Genomic DNA, 14,160 nt, shown 5'->3' on the forward strand with positions numbered 1-14,160 from the left:
AATTGGAACTGGTGAGAGAGGCATCTGCAGGCGATGTCAAAAAAGTCAGGATGGTACCTGAGATTGAAGCCCCACCCTTTTTTTACACGTGCCACATCTGCAAAGCGCATAGAAAAGGGTGGGACTTCTGTTGCCTGGTTACAGGCTGCCATCTTGACTTTTTCGACTCTCCCCTTGCAGATATTCCTAACCGGCTATCGTTCTGATTGCAAAAGCTGATGAAAATCTTGCATTAAAAACTCACCGCTCACCCCTATCCATGCTGGGTTTAGCAAAAGCAAAGAGATGGGGTGGGGGGAGTCCTGAGTCTGGTCATGATGTGCTGGCCCATCCCGGGTGAGAGAGCAATGTTTTCAGCCTTTTTGGAATGGGTGCTTTTACTCAGAACAGAGGCTAGGCTGACAGGAGGCCGAACCTCATTATTTTCAGCCATGTTTTGATTTTAAACAAAACCAGAGACAGTTGTTCTGCTGAAAAACATGATTTGCTGCTAAATTTCAGGGGCGCTGTCCTCTGGGGCCAGTGGGTTGGATTTTCTGTTGGGCCAAACGTTGTTCCTTCCATTCCCTGAGCTAAGAAAAAGGAGGGCGTATAATTAAAGCACCATTAAACCGCAATTGTAACAGCCACATTTCCGTAGCTTCTACCTAATGTATATTAGAGACCCCCCCCCCAGGATTAGGAATCTGTAGCCCCCCAGGAGCCTTGGGTAGGGCCTGTGCTGCTAAGGGGAGATTCTGGAAAGTGTTTTTGGATGATGGCAAGTCCTACCATGATTTATGGGGACGGGGTGTCTGCCAATATAAACAGCCTCCGCAAGGTTCAGGGCAATTTTTTCAGGTTGAAATTAGAACAGCCTGCCCTCTGTCCCCCCCCCCCCCCCCAAGAATTCATCCCAAGGCTGAAAAGGAAGAAAGGAAAGAAAGGAAAAAGGGGGAGGAAAAAAAAAACTGGCTGCAAACCTAAAGGAAGCCTGGGGGAAAGCAAAGCCTGTGAAAAATTCATGTTATTTTCAATTGGATATTGGGAGCTGTCACTCCCAGTGGCTACGTTTAGAATTGATTAATTAAGTGGCCGTATCTTTATATTTATAGTCCAATAAACAGGGCACTGTTTTCATTTTGCTGCTAAGCCAAGCGTGCCTGCAAGGTTTTTCCACCCGTGAACTGGGACTGCTTAACAGGGCGAGAGAATAAGAGTCCTTCTCCATGGCTTCCACAGCAGATTCTCTCCTGCGCAGACTTCGGGGGAGTCCTCAGTTCTCCCCAGCAGTTCTGCAAACCACGAGAGACGTTTCCCCTGCTCTGAACCCCACCCCAAAACCTTGGTCCCTGTAACTTTTGCAGTCTTTGAAAGGGACGCTGGCTGAGGATCGCAGCTAACATTTGAACAGCCACATTTTGGGCTCCTTGGGAGCACTGTTTGCTTGCTAATCCTTGACTGCCTTTCCAGAAAAAGGGAACCTGATGCTGTAGGACCCAAAGGGGGACTGAAAGCAGAGAAGATGGAGGATGCTGAACACTCATGTACCCCACCCTGCACTCTCTCTCCACATCCCCTTCCTCTTAAATGCTACCAGGATTCGCTGGGTTCATGCATAGCCCTGAGTAGTGGGGTCTGTTTTGTTTTAATGATGGCTTGCTAAGCGAGTCGCAGTGGCTGGCTTCGTACTTGGCACTAAGCTGTAAGCCATGGCTTGCAAATACAGAGGTTGGATTCCTACAATACGCAAAGCCCAGACTAAATAAACGGGATGATGTTGCTACCGACAACTGACACCAATCCCTTCCAATCAAGAGCAACATACTGAGACGCAATACATTTAATGATGCTCTCAAGCGCACAGTGTGCTTCCAGAACATTTCAGAAGGACTCGGAAGTTAAATGGGGAATAGTGGAGGGCTAGAAATGTGATAGTTGTTCCACTAGATTGCCACTGTGTTCACAGAACATGAACAACCAGATCCAGTTAAAACCTAGAAGATTCATTTGCACAATGAACACGCACAACCAAATCAGGTTAAAACCTAGAAGATTCATTTGTACCTCACACTAAATGTGGTTAATTGTATATTAGTTTGTGTGTGGCTAAGCTGGTTGGGTAAATCCAACCTCTTGGATAAGCAGATAGTTCATTGTGTTTTGTGAACGCAGAACATGGGTTAATTCAGTCCCCGGGTTATATGTTTGGCATGGAGACAGCCTTGCTATTGTGCAGGGAACAATATCAGACATAATTAGTGTGTATGGGGGGTTTGTTTTCCTTCTTGCCTTCGGCGCTTGAGCAGGGAGAGGTGGAGAAATAAATGATCTCAACTGGGAAATCAACACTGTGTGGCTGATGAAGATGCTCCATCTCTTGATTTTTACCTGTCGTTTTTCAGCGCGGCAAGCCTCACATAAAATGGTTTTATAGCCTCCCGGTTGAATTAAGCATGGATTCATAAACATGCCCGTACGTTAGTCCAAAAACCCCTGTGCAGGCTTGAAGATGCCCAAACGATCGTTCAGATGGCTCAACTTTTATGCAGGTTATAAATCATCTCATCGCTGGTGGCTGCCTACTGGGGCATCCGTGTCTGCCACACTGAAGCGTAGAGCACGGACTTTCCCAACCTGGCACCCACCATGATGGCTGGGAATTCTGGGGGCTGTGGAGCCTATATAGCAGGGGGCCCCAGGTTGAGAAAGCCTGCTTCAGCATCTTCCACCCTGGATGGATTTCTTGGTTGCCAGTAACTAGCAAAAGAGGCAGGTGTGACTGGGAGAAATCAAGACATGGATTTGGCATGCAGTAGATTTCCCAGCCGGCAAACGCCTACCGATCACATCGTGGTCTTGGTAGCTTTCCAATGGCACATGGCAAACAAAACAGTGCAGTGGGGAGAAATCTGCTCCGTTTAAGCCGTGCATGCATGCTAGCAACATCTCCTAACTGTGGGACAAGGAGGAGGTGTTAGAAAGACTACATGTTTGGAGTGACAAATTAGTTTTTAGGATCCGGGTGTTTTTTTCATGCAGTTTTCTGACTGCAAACGTGCACGGGCCTGAACCTTTGTTCCTGCCATTGTAAGAACTGTCCATGAAAGCTTAACACCAGGAGAATCCTGTCCTTCCAGCATCCTTTACAGATTACCCACTTTCTAGCCAATTTCATAACTATCAGAAAATCCAATTTCGTCAGTTTCACAAAGTGAACATTTGATTTTTTTCCTGCTTTTGAAGGTAGTGTCCACATCTTTCCCTAGGAGCAGCCCAGAAGTGATTTTTTTTTTTTTAAAATCACATTGAATTTGGCAGGGTAAGGAAGATGAATTGCCACCCATCTCCATCATAAACGTCATCCGAGAGGGAGAAAAAAAATGGATTTTGGAGGGACAAACTCCATCAAGAGGACCAGTTGAAGTATGTGTCATGCGTTTCGTAAGTGAAACGCTGGGCTTTTCCCCGCTTGCATCTGTCCATCACACAAGCATGCCCTGGCCACAAGGAGCCATCCACAGGAGAGGTCAAAAAAGTCAAGATGTCAGCCCCGGCTGTTGATCAAAGCCCTGCACCTTTTAATGTGCATTGTCCATGTGCTGCACATAAAAAAGGGTGGGTTTCAATTGTGGCAGCTCTCTTGGCTTTTTAAAAAAGCCCCTCCATATTAGAGACGACCCTCTGTAATAGATTTTCCCCAGTTTTTTTAATAAAAAACTTGATTTAACAATGCTGCAGCATATCCAGATATAGAAATAAAGATAGAGATATATATTCATTTCCTTCTTTTAAAAAGGACATCAATTACTGTAAGCTTGTTTATTATTATTATTATTATTTTATTACTATTATTATTATTATACATAACAATGTGAACTCACAGCTGCCAGTTCTTTAGCTGGTGTTGGTCTTCATTCGCATTGACTTCTTCCCAAGGACCTGGGACAGGCAGATGTTGTTCGACAGTTTGATGGTGTTAAAGGTATCATTGCAGGATGGAAGCTGTTCCAAGTCAAGCTGCCTTTTGCAACTGACTGATGGTGATTTTGTCACTGCCGAAGGTCTTCAAGTGATACTCCAGATGTTTTGGGGTTGCACCAAGGCACCTATTGCTATTGGTACGGTCAGGGAAAAAACCACGTTAAACACGGGAGGCAGACACACCATAAAACAAGTCACTTCAAAGCTCTAAAAGCTTTATTAAACGTTAGGTCAACAAGCAAGCAAAATTCAGTCAAAACCATACAACGTACTTACTTAGATTCACATTGCAATGCCGACCGACAGGAGCAAGCCGTCAACTGAGACAGCTTGACCCTGTGGGTGAAGACCCCCAAATTGCAATCCTTTTTATCCTCAAAAACCACAAACCACAGACATGACTCCTAGGTTTAGCAACTGAACCATAACTTCCTTGGTGCTAATTTTACCATACTTTCCTGTTCTATTCGTCCCTGTCACGTCTGTTCCCATCAACAAGTTTGCCTAGTCTTGCATTTGACATTTCCTGTTATTGCCCTACAGGTCACATTTCAGCTAACTTGGCTTTACTAAATGCAATCAAAACTAACATTAAAACATATAGAAGGCTACTAATAATTTTCCTCTCACAGTACTACCTTTGCTTTCTTTTGCCACAGTTGTTCTATTTCTATTTGCAGGTCTTTGTATTTTGTGATTTTCTCCAGTTCTTTCTCTTCTATTCTGCTGTCTCCAGGTTTTGCAATGTCTACTATCCAGACTTTTTTGTCTCACTATCCAGACTTCTCCTCCTTCTCCTTCTCCTTCTCCTTCTCCTTCTCCTTCTCCTTCTCCTTCTCCTTCTCCTTCTCCTTCTCCTTCTCCTTCTCCTCCTCCTCCTCCTCCTCCTCCTCCTCCTCCTCCTCCTCCTCCTCCTCCTCCTCCTTCTCCTTCCCCTTCCCCTTCCCCTTCCCCTTCTCCTTCTCCTTCTCCTTCTTCTCATCATGTCTTCTGTGGTCTCCTGGAAAATCAGAAACCTGAGCTGCCACTCCAAACCAGGATGTCCTCCCACCCCACATGACCAGACCCATACTGGACTGGCAGACCTAATTTGTCCTCTGCACCAGTGATGGGACAGTCCTGCTGAGGCTGAGGTGGGATGGGGGGAAAATGCCAGAGTGTCCATTCCAGCTCCTGCTTGACTCATTCTGGGGAACGGAGAGATGCGCAATCTGAGTTCCAGAGAACTTCCCTCCTTCCTTGTGCAGGAGGCTCCTTCCAACCACACGTCAGAGTGTGGGGACACAATTGCCCCGAATCAGCGAAGTGGATTCCTGCAGCTTTGAGACAGGGAACCCATGACAGTGACAGCACAAGCCCTACATTAGGCTGAACATCTTCAAAAATGCCACCGTTAAGTCCCCTTTTCTCTCCAGTGCCTGTCCTCTGGAGCACTACATCTCCTGACATCAAGTTAGCCCTGAACCTGTTGGCTGTTCCAAACACCCTTAAGACCTGGTGGTTTGCCCAGGTAGGGGGGTCAGGAGGTCAGGGAGCCCAGGTGGGTTAGTTGCTGGTTTGCTCAGTTGCCGTACAAAGTTGGTTCTTGTCTTTGGGGATGGTTTCGTTTCCATGGGTTTTAAATTGTTGTCTGCCTCCCAGAGTTGCGTTTGCAAGAAGGGGAACCATATAAATGAAATAAATACAGGGAGGGAGGGAAAAAATGAAACCGTTCAGGTTTTCCGCCCCCAAATAGGAACCCCCCAGCACCATCCAAGATGCTAGCCAGCCCCACTCTTGTGGTGTCTTTTTTCCTTCAATTTTAAGGCTGTCTTTTGGTGACCCAAATGCCATCTAAGATGCTTCTCGACATTTGAATTCTCCCTGCCTTCTCTTCACTGAGACCCCCACCTTTTAAAAGCAATTAGTTCTATCCTTGGAGGTTTTTATCTTTCCCACTTAAATTTGTCATCTCAAGTTTCCATGTTCCCCACAGGGGTAACCATGAAAATAGGTCTTCAAGAAAAGGATAGTGGTTATTTTTGGCAGCTAAATGAACGTATTTTCACACTTCTGTTGGCAATTTTCAACACCTTTTCAGCTTTGGTTTCACAATATCCAGCCTGCTCCAAATTTTGTTCCTTTTTCTTTTTTTAAACCATTATAAATAGTTGTGAAACTGTGATATTCTCTACGTTATATATTGGAGCAGTATGAGAGGGCAACAGTTCTGTTAGATTTGTGTTAGGATGTAATATACTTGAAACACTTGTCTCTGAATATTTTATTAGATTTTAAAAATAAAGGAATTTTTTTAAAAATCCACCAAGACTATGACTGGGGAAAAGAAGGGGGGAAAAAAATCTCTTGGGAAGGAGTAAAAATGTAGGAGTGGTAAATGGCTGAAGGCGTGCAAAATGTTTCATTTTGGAACAACCATTTTGAAAATGTGAATTTAGCACCAACTGTCTTTTGACCAGCTCAGTGTAAGGAAAATACCCTCCCAGGGATATTTCTTCTTCTTTTTCTGCTGTCAGTATATAAAACCAAAGATTAATGGAATGGAGGCGGGCATGCGGCTTTGGACAGATGGGAATTTTCAGCAATTAAAGAGGATAAAACCAGGCAGATCTTCCAGGGGAAGAGATTCCAGAACGAGTCCATCAGGGGTCTCACAGCTGGCCCACTTGTTACCCCTGTTAATAAATATTTATACATCTCCATCACTGGGCCTGGCGCTTTGGTGTGCTGTGAACAGATCCCTCACCTGAAGTTCACCTACAGTGTGACAGTGCTTGATATTCAGCAGAAGAAAGGGGTGGACTGTAGTGCAAGGGAAGTGGATGTGGGAAAAAGAGGGAGGACATTGACGATGAATGTCCATATAGTGGGGTTTTTTGGCAGTGATCAAAAAGTGGATCATCACTGCCTTTTTTTCAAGTTCTCAGACCAGCCTACCACCCTGGAATTCCTTGGTGGCCTTTCATCCACGTACTACCCACATATAGCTTTGCTAGGCTTTTTGGCATCTGCTGGCCAGACCCAATTTGATGCGCCCTGGCAGAAGCTGATCTGGGGGGAGAGATTCCTGAGCCGAAAGCACAAGCTAAGATGGTGCTGTTATTCACTCTTTTGTGCCTCTGAGTCAGCCTTAACTTCTGGCGACTGCCTGGACGAGTCCCTGCAGTTTTCTTGGCAGGAATTTCAGAGGTGGCTTGCCCTTGCCTGCTTCCTGGGGCTGAGAAGGAGTGGCTGGCCCAAGGTCACCCAGCTGGTTTGGTGCCCGTGGCAGGAGTAGAACTCACCGTCTCCTGGTTTCTAGTCCAGCCCCTTCACCACTAGACTAAACTGGCTGTCAGCGTATCAAGTCCCTGCAGCATTTTCAGAAGTGGTTTGCCCTTGCCTCCTTCCTAGGGCTGCGAGAGAGTGACTGGCTTGAAGTCACCCAGCTGGCTTCGTGCCTAAGGTGGGACTAGAACTCACGTTCTCCCGGTTTCTAGCCCAATGCTTTAAACCACTGCACCAAATTGGCTCTCGCTGTTATTTCTATGGCCGTATTATCAAATAAATGAAACGTAACAATGTTGTTGCTGCTGCTGACAATAACAGCAACAACAAAAATATCCTTTAAGAAGTCCACAAATCATATGATCTAAATCCAGGGGTTCACACATGGGCTGTGATTTGCATGTTTCCCTTAATAGACTAATTCCCTTGCCAACGGTGAGTCTTGCAGGAAGTCATTCGATGGCTTAGCAAAGTGGGCGAACTCAGCCAACTGAAGCTTACTCTAAAAACCAAAGTTAAAACGACCTTGCCTTCTTAGCTCAACACGTTATCGGCTTCACAATGACACACGCCCGAGTCAACAGCAATTGAGAAAAATAGCCATGGACAGGCAGCAGGGCCACCAGGGCAGGGCTAGGACTCGCCTGGTGATTTTCTGCCTTCTGTGTAAAAGTAGGGACAGCGTATTTAGAAACGGCATCTATTTCCCACCAGCGTCACTCATGCCAAACAGACATTTTGAACACGCGCCCGAGAAAGAAAGGGTCACACAGAGAAGTAGGTCCAGTTTATTCTAGCTTTTTATTTTATTTTTTCTTTGTATGAAGAACCATAAGCTAAAACACTAAACAGAACATCCTATTGAAGAAAAAAGAAAAAGGAAAAAGAAATCTAGAATCTCCTCTCATTGGTCTCTTTGCAAGTACAGAACTAACAATCACAGGGTCAGTGAGATTTCAAAGGGCAAGAAAGGGAAGACAGAAAATAAAGGGGTGGGGGGGGAGTGTGAGGTGGCCAGAATTATTCCGAAGAAGACCCAAATAATTATCTTTAATGTTAACGTGCATGGAAAGGACAGTCAAGGTTTTAGGAATGGAAGCTTCTTCAAGTCGCTCGACTTAGTTCACACACAGAGGTACTCAGCAGGATGCCCTGCAACCCAAGAATGCCCTAGTGGTCTCCCATCCAAGTTCTAACCAAGGGAGTACTTTTGAAATCAGCCAAAATTTCAAATTTCAAAATTTCACTGGGTGGCAGTGGACTCAATTAGCTCTATACCCATGGCATTTGTCCAAAGTCCCACCTCCTTTCTAGACATGGACTCCCTCCATATTAATCCTCTCAAACACCATCTCTTGATAGGTCTGTGGTGAACGCGAGAACGATAGGAGACGGGCAGGAATTTTCCACCCCAGGAAGTGCAACGTGCCCAGTGGGATCTGAGAAATGGATCCTGCCAGCACAAATCCAAAGCATGGAGTGGATGACCAGGGAACTCGATCAGCCATCTTGCCTTGGTGGGAATCCTTTAGCTGTGTTTTTAATTGTTGTTTCGATCAGGAAGATATGGCACGTGAAGATTAATCTCAGACAGGTGGTGAGGCACATGAAAAAGGGCCCAAGGCGAGACAGCAGTAATCATGTTGAAACTATTTGCCCTGGCCTTCAGGTCTTTACCAGTATTTAATCAACCAGGCAGACTTTCCCAGCCTGATCTCCAGCCATGCTGGAATGGCAATTCCTTTGGACTGGAATTTGGAAGCTGCAGCTAGTGCCAGGCAGAAAAAAGGTCCAGCATTTTGGTCTACCAATGTTTAAGTGATGGGAGAGAGATCTATTCTGAAAGGGTGTCAGTGAAATCTCCTGTTGCCCAAAGACTATGCAGGAGCGGCTTGTCTTTCATTACCCTTGTAGCCTGCAGCCTCCCTGGCTGCTCCTACACTTCGTTTCCTTGCCAAGGGAAGGTATCAGCAAGAAGGGGGCTTTTCCCACATTAGAAAGTATGAGCCGCCAGGGAGGAAAGATGCATCCCAGGAAACAACATCCTCCATAGCACCGTCTCTCCCATTTCCAATAAGAACATCAGCGTTAAAGCACCACCCAGAGAAATTCAAAGGAAATTCTCAAGCGCTGGGCAAGTAAGGTAGAACAGAATCCTCTTTCTCAGGGAAGGAAGCGTCTCTGAGAAACTGCACGATCAACTTTAGCAGGGCCTTCATTGCCCATCCAATATCAGGGCTGGCTCTAGGCATCTTGGCACCCCAGGCAAAGTCATGTTTCAAAATGGTGTCCTCTTGGTCCTCCCCCCCCGCCCCTCTTTCAAGGTTTTGAGCTTTACACTTACTATTTTCAGCCCTGGACATTTTTTTTTCCTTTTCTTGGACATTTTCACCCTATTTACTGTGAATCACAGTAAATAATTTTAATTACATCAGCATCCATTGTTGTCATATGGCAACGATTCTACAAAATTATATCTGACACTCGAATGGGCATGCTGGCACCATTACCACTTTTCTGTGTATAACCACGATAAGCTGACTCAATCAATTTGCTCGCTCAGGACCTTCCTATCCGACCTTTGTCTTGCTTCAGAAATACTATCAGCTTCCTGAGGGCCAGAGCTGTAACAATCATTTCTTTTTTGCGACTTGCAATGCCTGGTTGGTGTGCTGTTCACGACCACTTTGTGGGTGTTTTCGAAATGCGTAGAAAGAAAACGTTCGAAAGCAAATGCAGAAAGGGTATCAGATGTTATACTCATATGGTGTATATCAGAAGTCGGTTTAATGTTGGTGCCCCCTAAAATTTGGCACCCTAGGTTGCCTAGGCCTAGAACCGGTCCTGCCAATATTTTGGGAGGGCAATGTGTCAGTATTGGAAACTTCATCATTAGTGCAGATGGACATGGTCTTTGTAAGTTTCTGAAAGTATTAAAAATCTTTATCTGCCTCTCTCTGTCTGTCTGCCTCTATCTCTATGCATGCATGATGACTGTAACTGCATTAGGCTGGCACTGTCTTCTTTGATCTGTCCCAAACACACCACTGATTGGTTTCATTGCAGGATACCAAGTAATTAGACTAAACCTTGGTAGCAAGCAATGGAACCAATCAGTGGTGTGTTTGGGACAGATCAAAGAAGGCAGTGCCAGCCTAACGCAGTTACAGGATGCATTGCTACAAAAGGCAATTGAAGGAGGACCAAGTTCTTGCAGGTTTGCTAGCCACGTTAACCAAGCAAAGTCCCATTTCTGTACAGGTGAGGAGGACCAGATGATGCCAGGGACAAGCCATAAAGGAGAGATGGTAGCTGCCTGGAAACATCTGGACCTCTTTTCTGGACGTCAAGGAAAAAAAGCTAGCTGAACCACGAACTCAATCCTGCAACTTCTTGCCATCTTATAAACAAGCTGTGTAAAATATTTCGATGACCTTCTCCAACCTAGTGTCCTTCAGATTTGCTGGACTACAGTTCCACAGTGACTGACCAAGCAGAACAAGTTTGAACCCTATGCATAAGTGGCTCTCTTTATGGCTGAGCTTAAGCCAGAGGTTAACCAACCCAGTTAAGCTTGTTAGACCATGCAGTGATGTACAAGATACCCAAACAAGCAAGCCAAGAGCATCCTGGATTTTTGTCCTGCCCCTTTCAAAAAAAGTGACTCCTCCAACTTTTCTCAATATGTCCTTCCTGCGTATTGGATTATAATCCCTGTGATCCCAAATGATGTGGGGACCAGGAAAACAGAAAGTCATCTGGAGGGAGGCAGATGGGGAAAGGCTGGAGAATATAATAAATATATTACACATAAGAGAACTATACCACAATGTTCCAAGAACTCAAGGTAAGCCCAAGAAGCAACTGACGTTACGGATGAGTGATGTGTTCTCCCAGTTTCTCGTTTTTGTGACTAAGTTATATTTGGTTCTGTCAATTTCTTTTGTGAACGTGTCAGGTTGGATCAGGTCTAAAGATGCAATCATATCATTTGGGTCCTTATCTGCTTTTTGTTCCTTAATTGGCTCAGAATGCAAATCTTTTACACCCCGATGCTTTTAATAAATCCTGTTGCCTATACAAAAAGAAGAGGGGAAGTAATGCAGATTGGGCCCTGCAAAAGAAAAGGATTCGTCCGGATTGCACGAAAAGACACGGTTGCAACATCGGAAGGTCATTTCCTGTTGAACTAAAGTCTGTAAACCCAGCCAGTCAGACATGACTAACGTGTCCCCTTTAGACAAAGTGGGAGTTAGTGTGCTGGATATCCAGTTGGATCAGACCTGGCAACCATCATGCTCACCCCACCTCTAATGAACCTGACCTTTTTAAAAGCACATGGGGTTATGTGGGTGGCAGGACTCTCATTTCAAAAAGCTGAGGTGGAAAAATGATGGCCAAAGCATTCCCCTCCTTTTCCCCTGAGATAGCCACCATCTCTGCTGAAAGTAAAGTGGTCAGATGTATGATCAAGCAAATAAAACACTGTTGGATGAAAAACAAAACGCAATGGTAAGAATTAACTGCAACATTATAGCACCCTTCAAAGTGTCCAACACTATCTCACGACAACCCACAACAGCCCGATATGGAGGACAACGTAATCCAAAGTGGACCTACCTAATGACAGGCAAGTCAAAGTAAGGTTTGAAAGGTGACTTTTCAGCACCACAATGAGATTTCTCTGCATTCTTTCCTCTAAGAAAGCACCGTGTGGTGAAATATGCCCGGCCTCTAGTGAAGCCTTGCAGTTTCCTTTGCAGAACCTTGCTCCCTTTCTTTCTAAAACACAGGAAGGAATGTTGCATTAAGAGTGTTACTTATTTAATTCTCTAGTTTTGCTGTTCTTTACCTGACCTTGGAGTATAACTGGTATTGGCAGTGGAACTGACCATCTCCAAAAAGGCTGAAAACAAACGCTTCCTTGGGTCAAGACCAAGGATATATTCAGGATAAAAAGCTCATTTTGAGGTTAGAAATTTCTATGGCTATAGAATTTTTCAAAACATAAAGAGACCCCCCCGCCCAACCAACCAAGGAAAAGCTAATCATCTAAAAGCAATGAATAAAAATATAACACTTATAATAATACTTATAATTATCTTAGAGGTTCATGTCAGTTGCCAACAGGAAATCTATACATTTACAAGGAAGGAAGGAAGGAAGGAAGGAATGAAGGAAGGAAGGAAGGAAGGAAGGAAGGAAGGAAGGAAGGAAGGGAGGGAGGGAGGGAGGGAGGGAGGGAGGGAGGGAGGGAGGGAGGAAGGAAGGAGGGAGGGAGGGAAGGAAGGAAGGAAGGAAGGCGGGAGGGAGGGAGGAAGGAAGGAGGGAGGGAGGGAGGGAGGGAGGGAGGACACCATTTCTCTATGATGGACTATTGTAATCTCATCAGTCAGATGGCACAATATTTTCCCTTTTAATCAAAGGAAACAGTGACAAATATTTGTTTACAGTAACATAACATGGTATTAAATTAAAAGCAGGTTCATACAGCCTTGGGGATTTGGAGCTGAAGCTAATCTAAAAATTATGTAGTTTTGCTTTGGCCAAAGTTCTTTATTTATACCTAAGTATTCACATTGCTTTACGATTATGTTAAAACGAGCTGGGACAGAATGAGTTTGCCATGACAAAAAGGCAGCTTAACATCACGAAGAGATGTACAATCAGGATAAACACACCTTTTTCCCCCTTCCTTTTCGTTTCTCAGCTATACAGTGTAAACTAAGCCATTTTTAGCAGTTGGTAAGGTGAGTTAAATCTCAGAGGTTAACTCTCGCTATGCTTCTGCTTCAGAAGGAGAACGTTTTCTTTTGAAAACTCCAGCCTTTCTACAGACGCCACTAATTTCCAATCTGGGCCATCAAACAGGAGGAGAGGAGTGGGAATGGTTAGGCTGGACTCTTAGCTGACCCCAAGCTGAGTGTGAATCAGCAGTGAGTTGTGATGCCACAAAGGTGAATGCGTTTGTAGGCTGCATCCACAGAAATACTGATTTCAAATCACAAAAAGAAATCCATGCCGGTGAGATCCTACCTCCAGTTCTGAATCAGAGCAACCCGGGCAATCAGGAGGCCAGGAGCTAAATCCTTGAAAGAGGGACTGAAGGAATTCAGACCGTTTAACCTTAGAAGAGACCGAGAAGGCATATAATAGCATTTTTCAAGTATCTGAAAGGATGCTACACAAGACCCGATGTCTCTTGGTCCAGAGGATGCTTTAAAAAAAGCTTTCCTAACGGCTCCAATTGCAGCAGTTCAAAAGTGGACTAGTGGCCTGAGAGATGGTGAGTTCCCTTCCTTGGCTGTGGGTAAGCAGAAGCTAGACAATGATTTTGGGGGGATGTTTCAGTTGGGAATCGTGCACAGAGAAGACTCAAGGGCTGCCACGACCCCTTCCTGCTCTAGGTTTCCGATTCTGTGACTCTGCAAAATTCAGGCAAACCACATCAGGAACTTCTCTGGACCTCAGAGTTAGGACGCTACTGAGAAAGAGCACATGTCTTATGGCCAGAACCTTTTCAAACTGGCACTCCTGTGTTCCAGGGAACTTGGGGAATGGCAGTTCTACAGGACAAGGGCAAGGTTATTATTTTAAGTTGGCATCCTTGCTTTTGGGGAGGGGGATCTGTGGCTGTGTAATTTATTTCCTTTTTATTTTGGCACAAGCCGCTCCAGGGTAGTCTGAGATTAAGGGAGGGTGCAATGCATCTCCATCAAGGGACCTTCGCAGCAAGGATTTAATCCCCATCTCCGTAACAGGACCATTATTTTCTATAGTCTCACTACGATGCACATCCAGGATTCTTAGAAAAGGGACGAAGGAAAGAAATCCCACCATAGGTAGTACAGTAAAACCTGTTTTATGGACCAATTGGAGAAAGGCATTCCTATCATGTGCAAAATTTATCCAGATGATGTACGTGACATC

The sequence above is a fragment of the Python bivittatus genome, unplaced genomic scaffold (assembly GCF_059951505.1).
Source record: "Python bivittatus isolate LINGU-HERP-01145 unplaced genomic scaffold, Pbiv_v1 ctg000210_np1212, whole genome shotgun sequence".
Taxonomy (NCBI): domain Eukaryota; kingdom Metazoa; phylum Chordata; class Lepidosauria; order Squamata; family Pythonidae; genus Python; species Python bivittatus.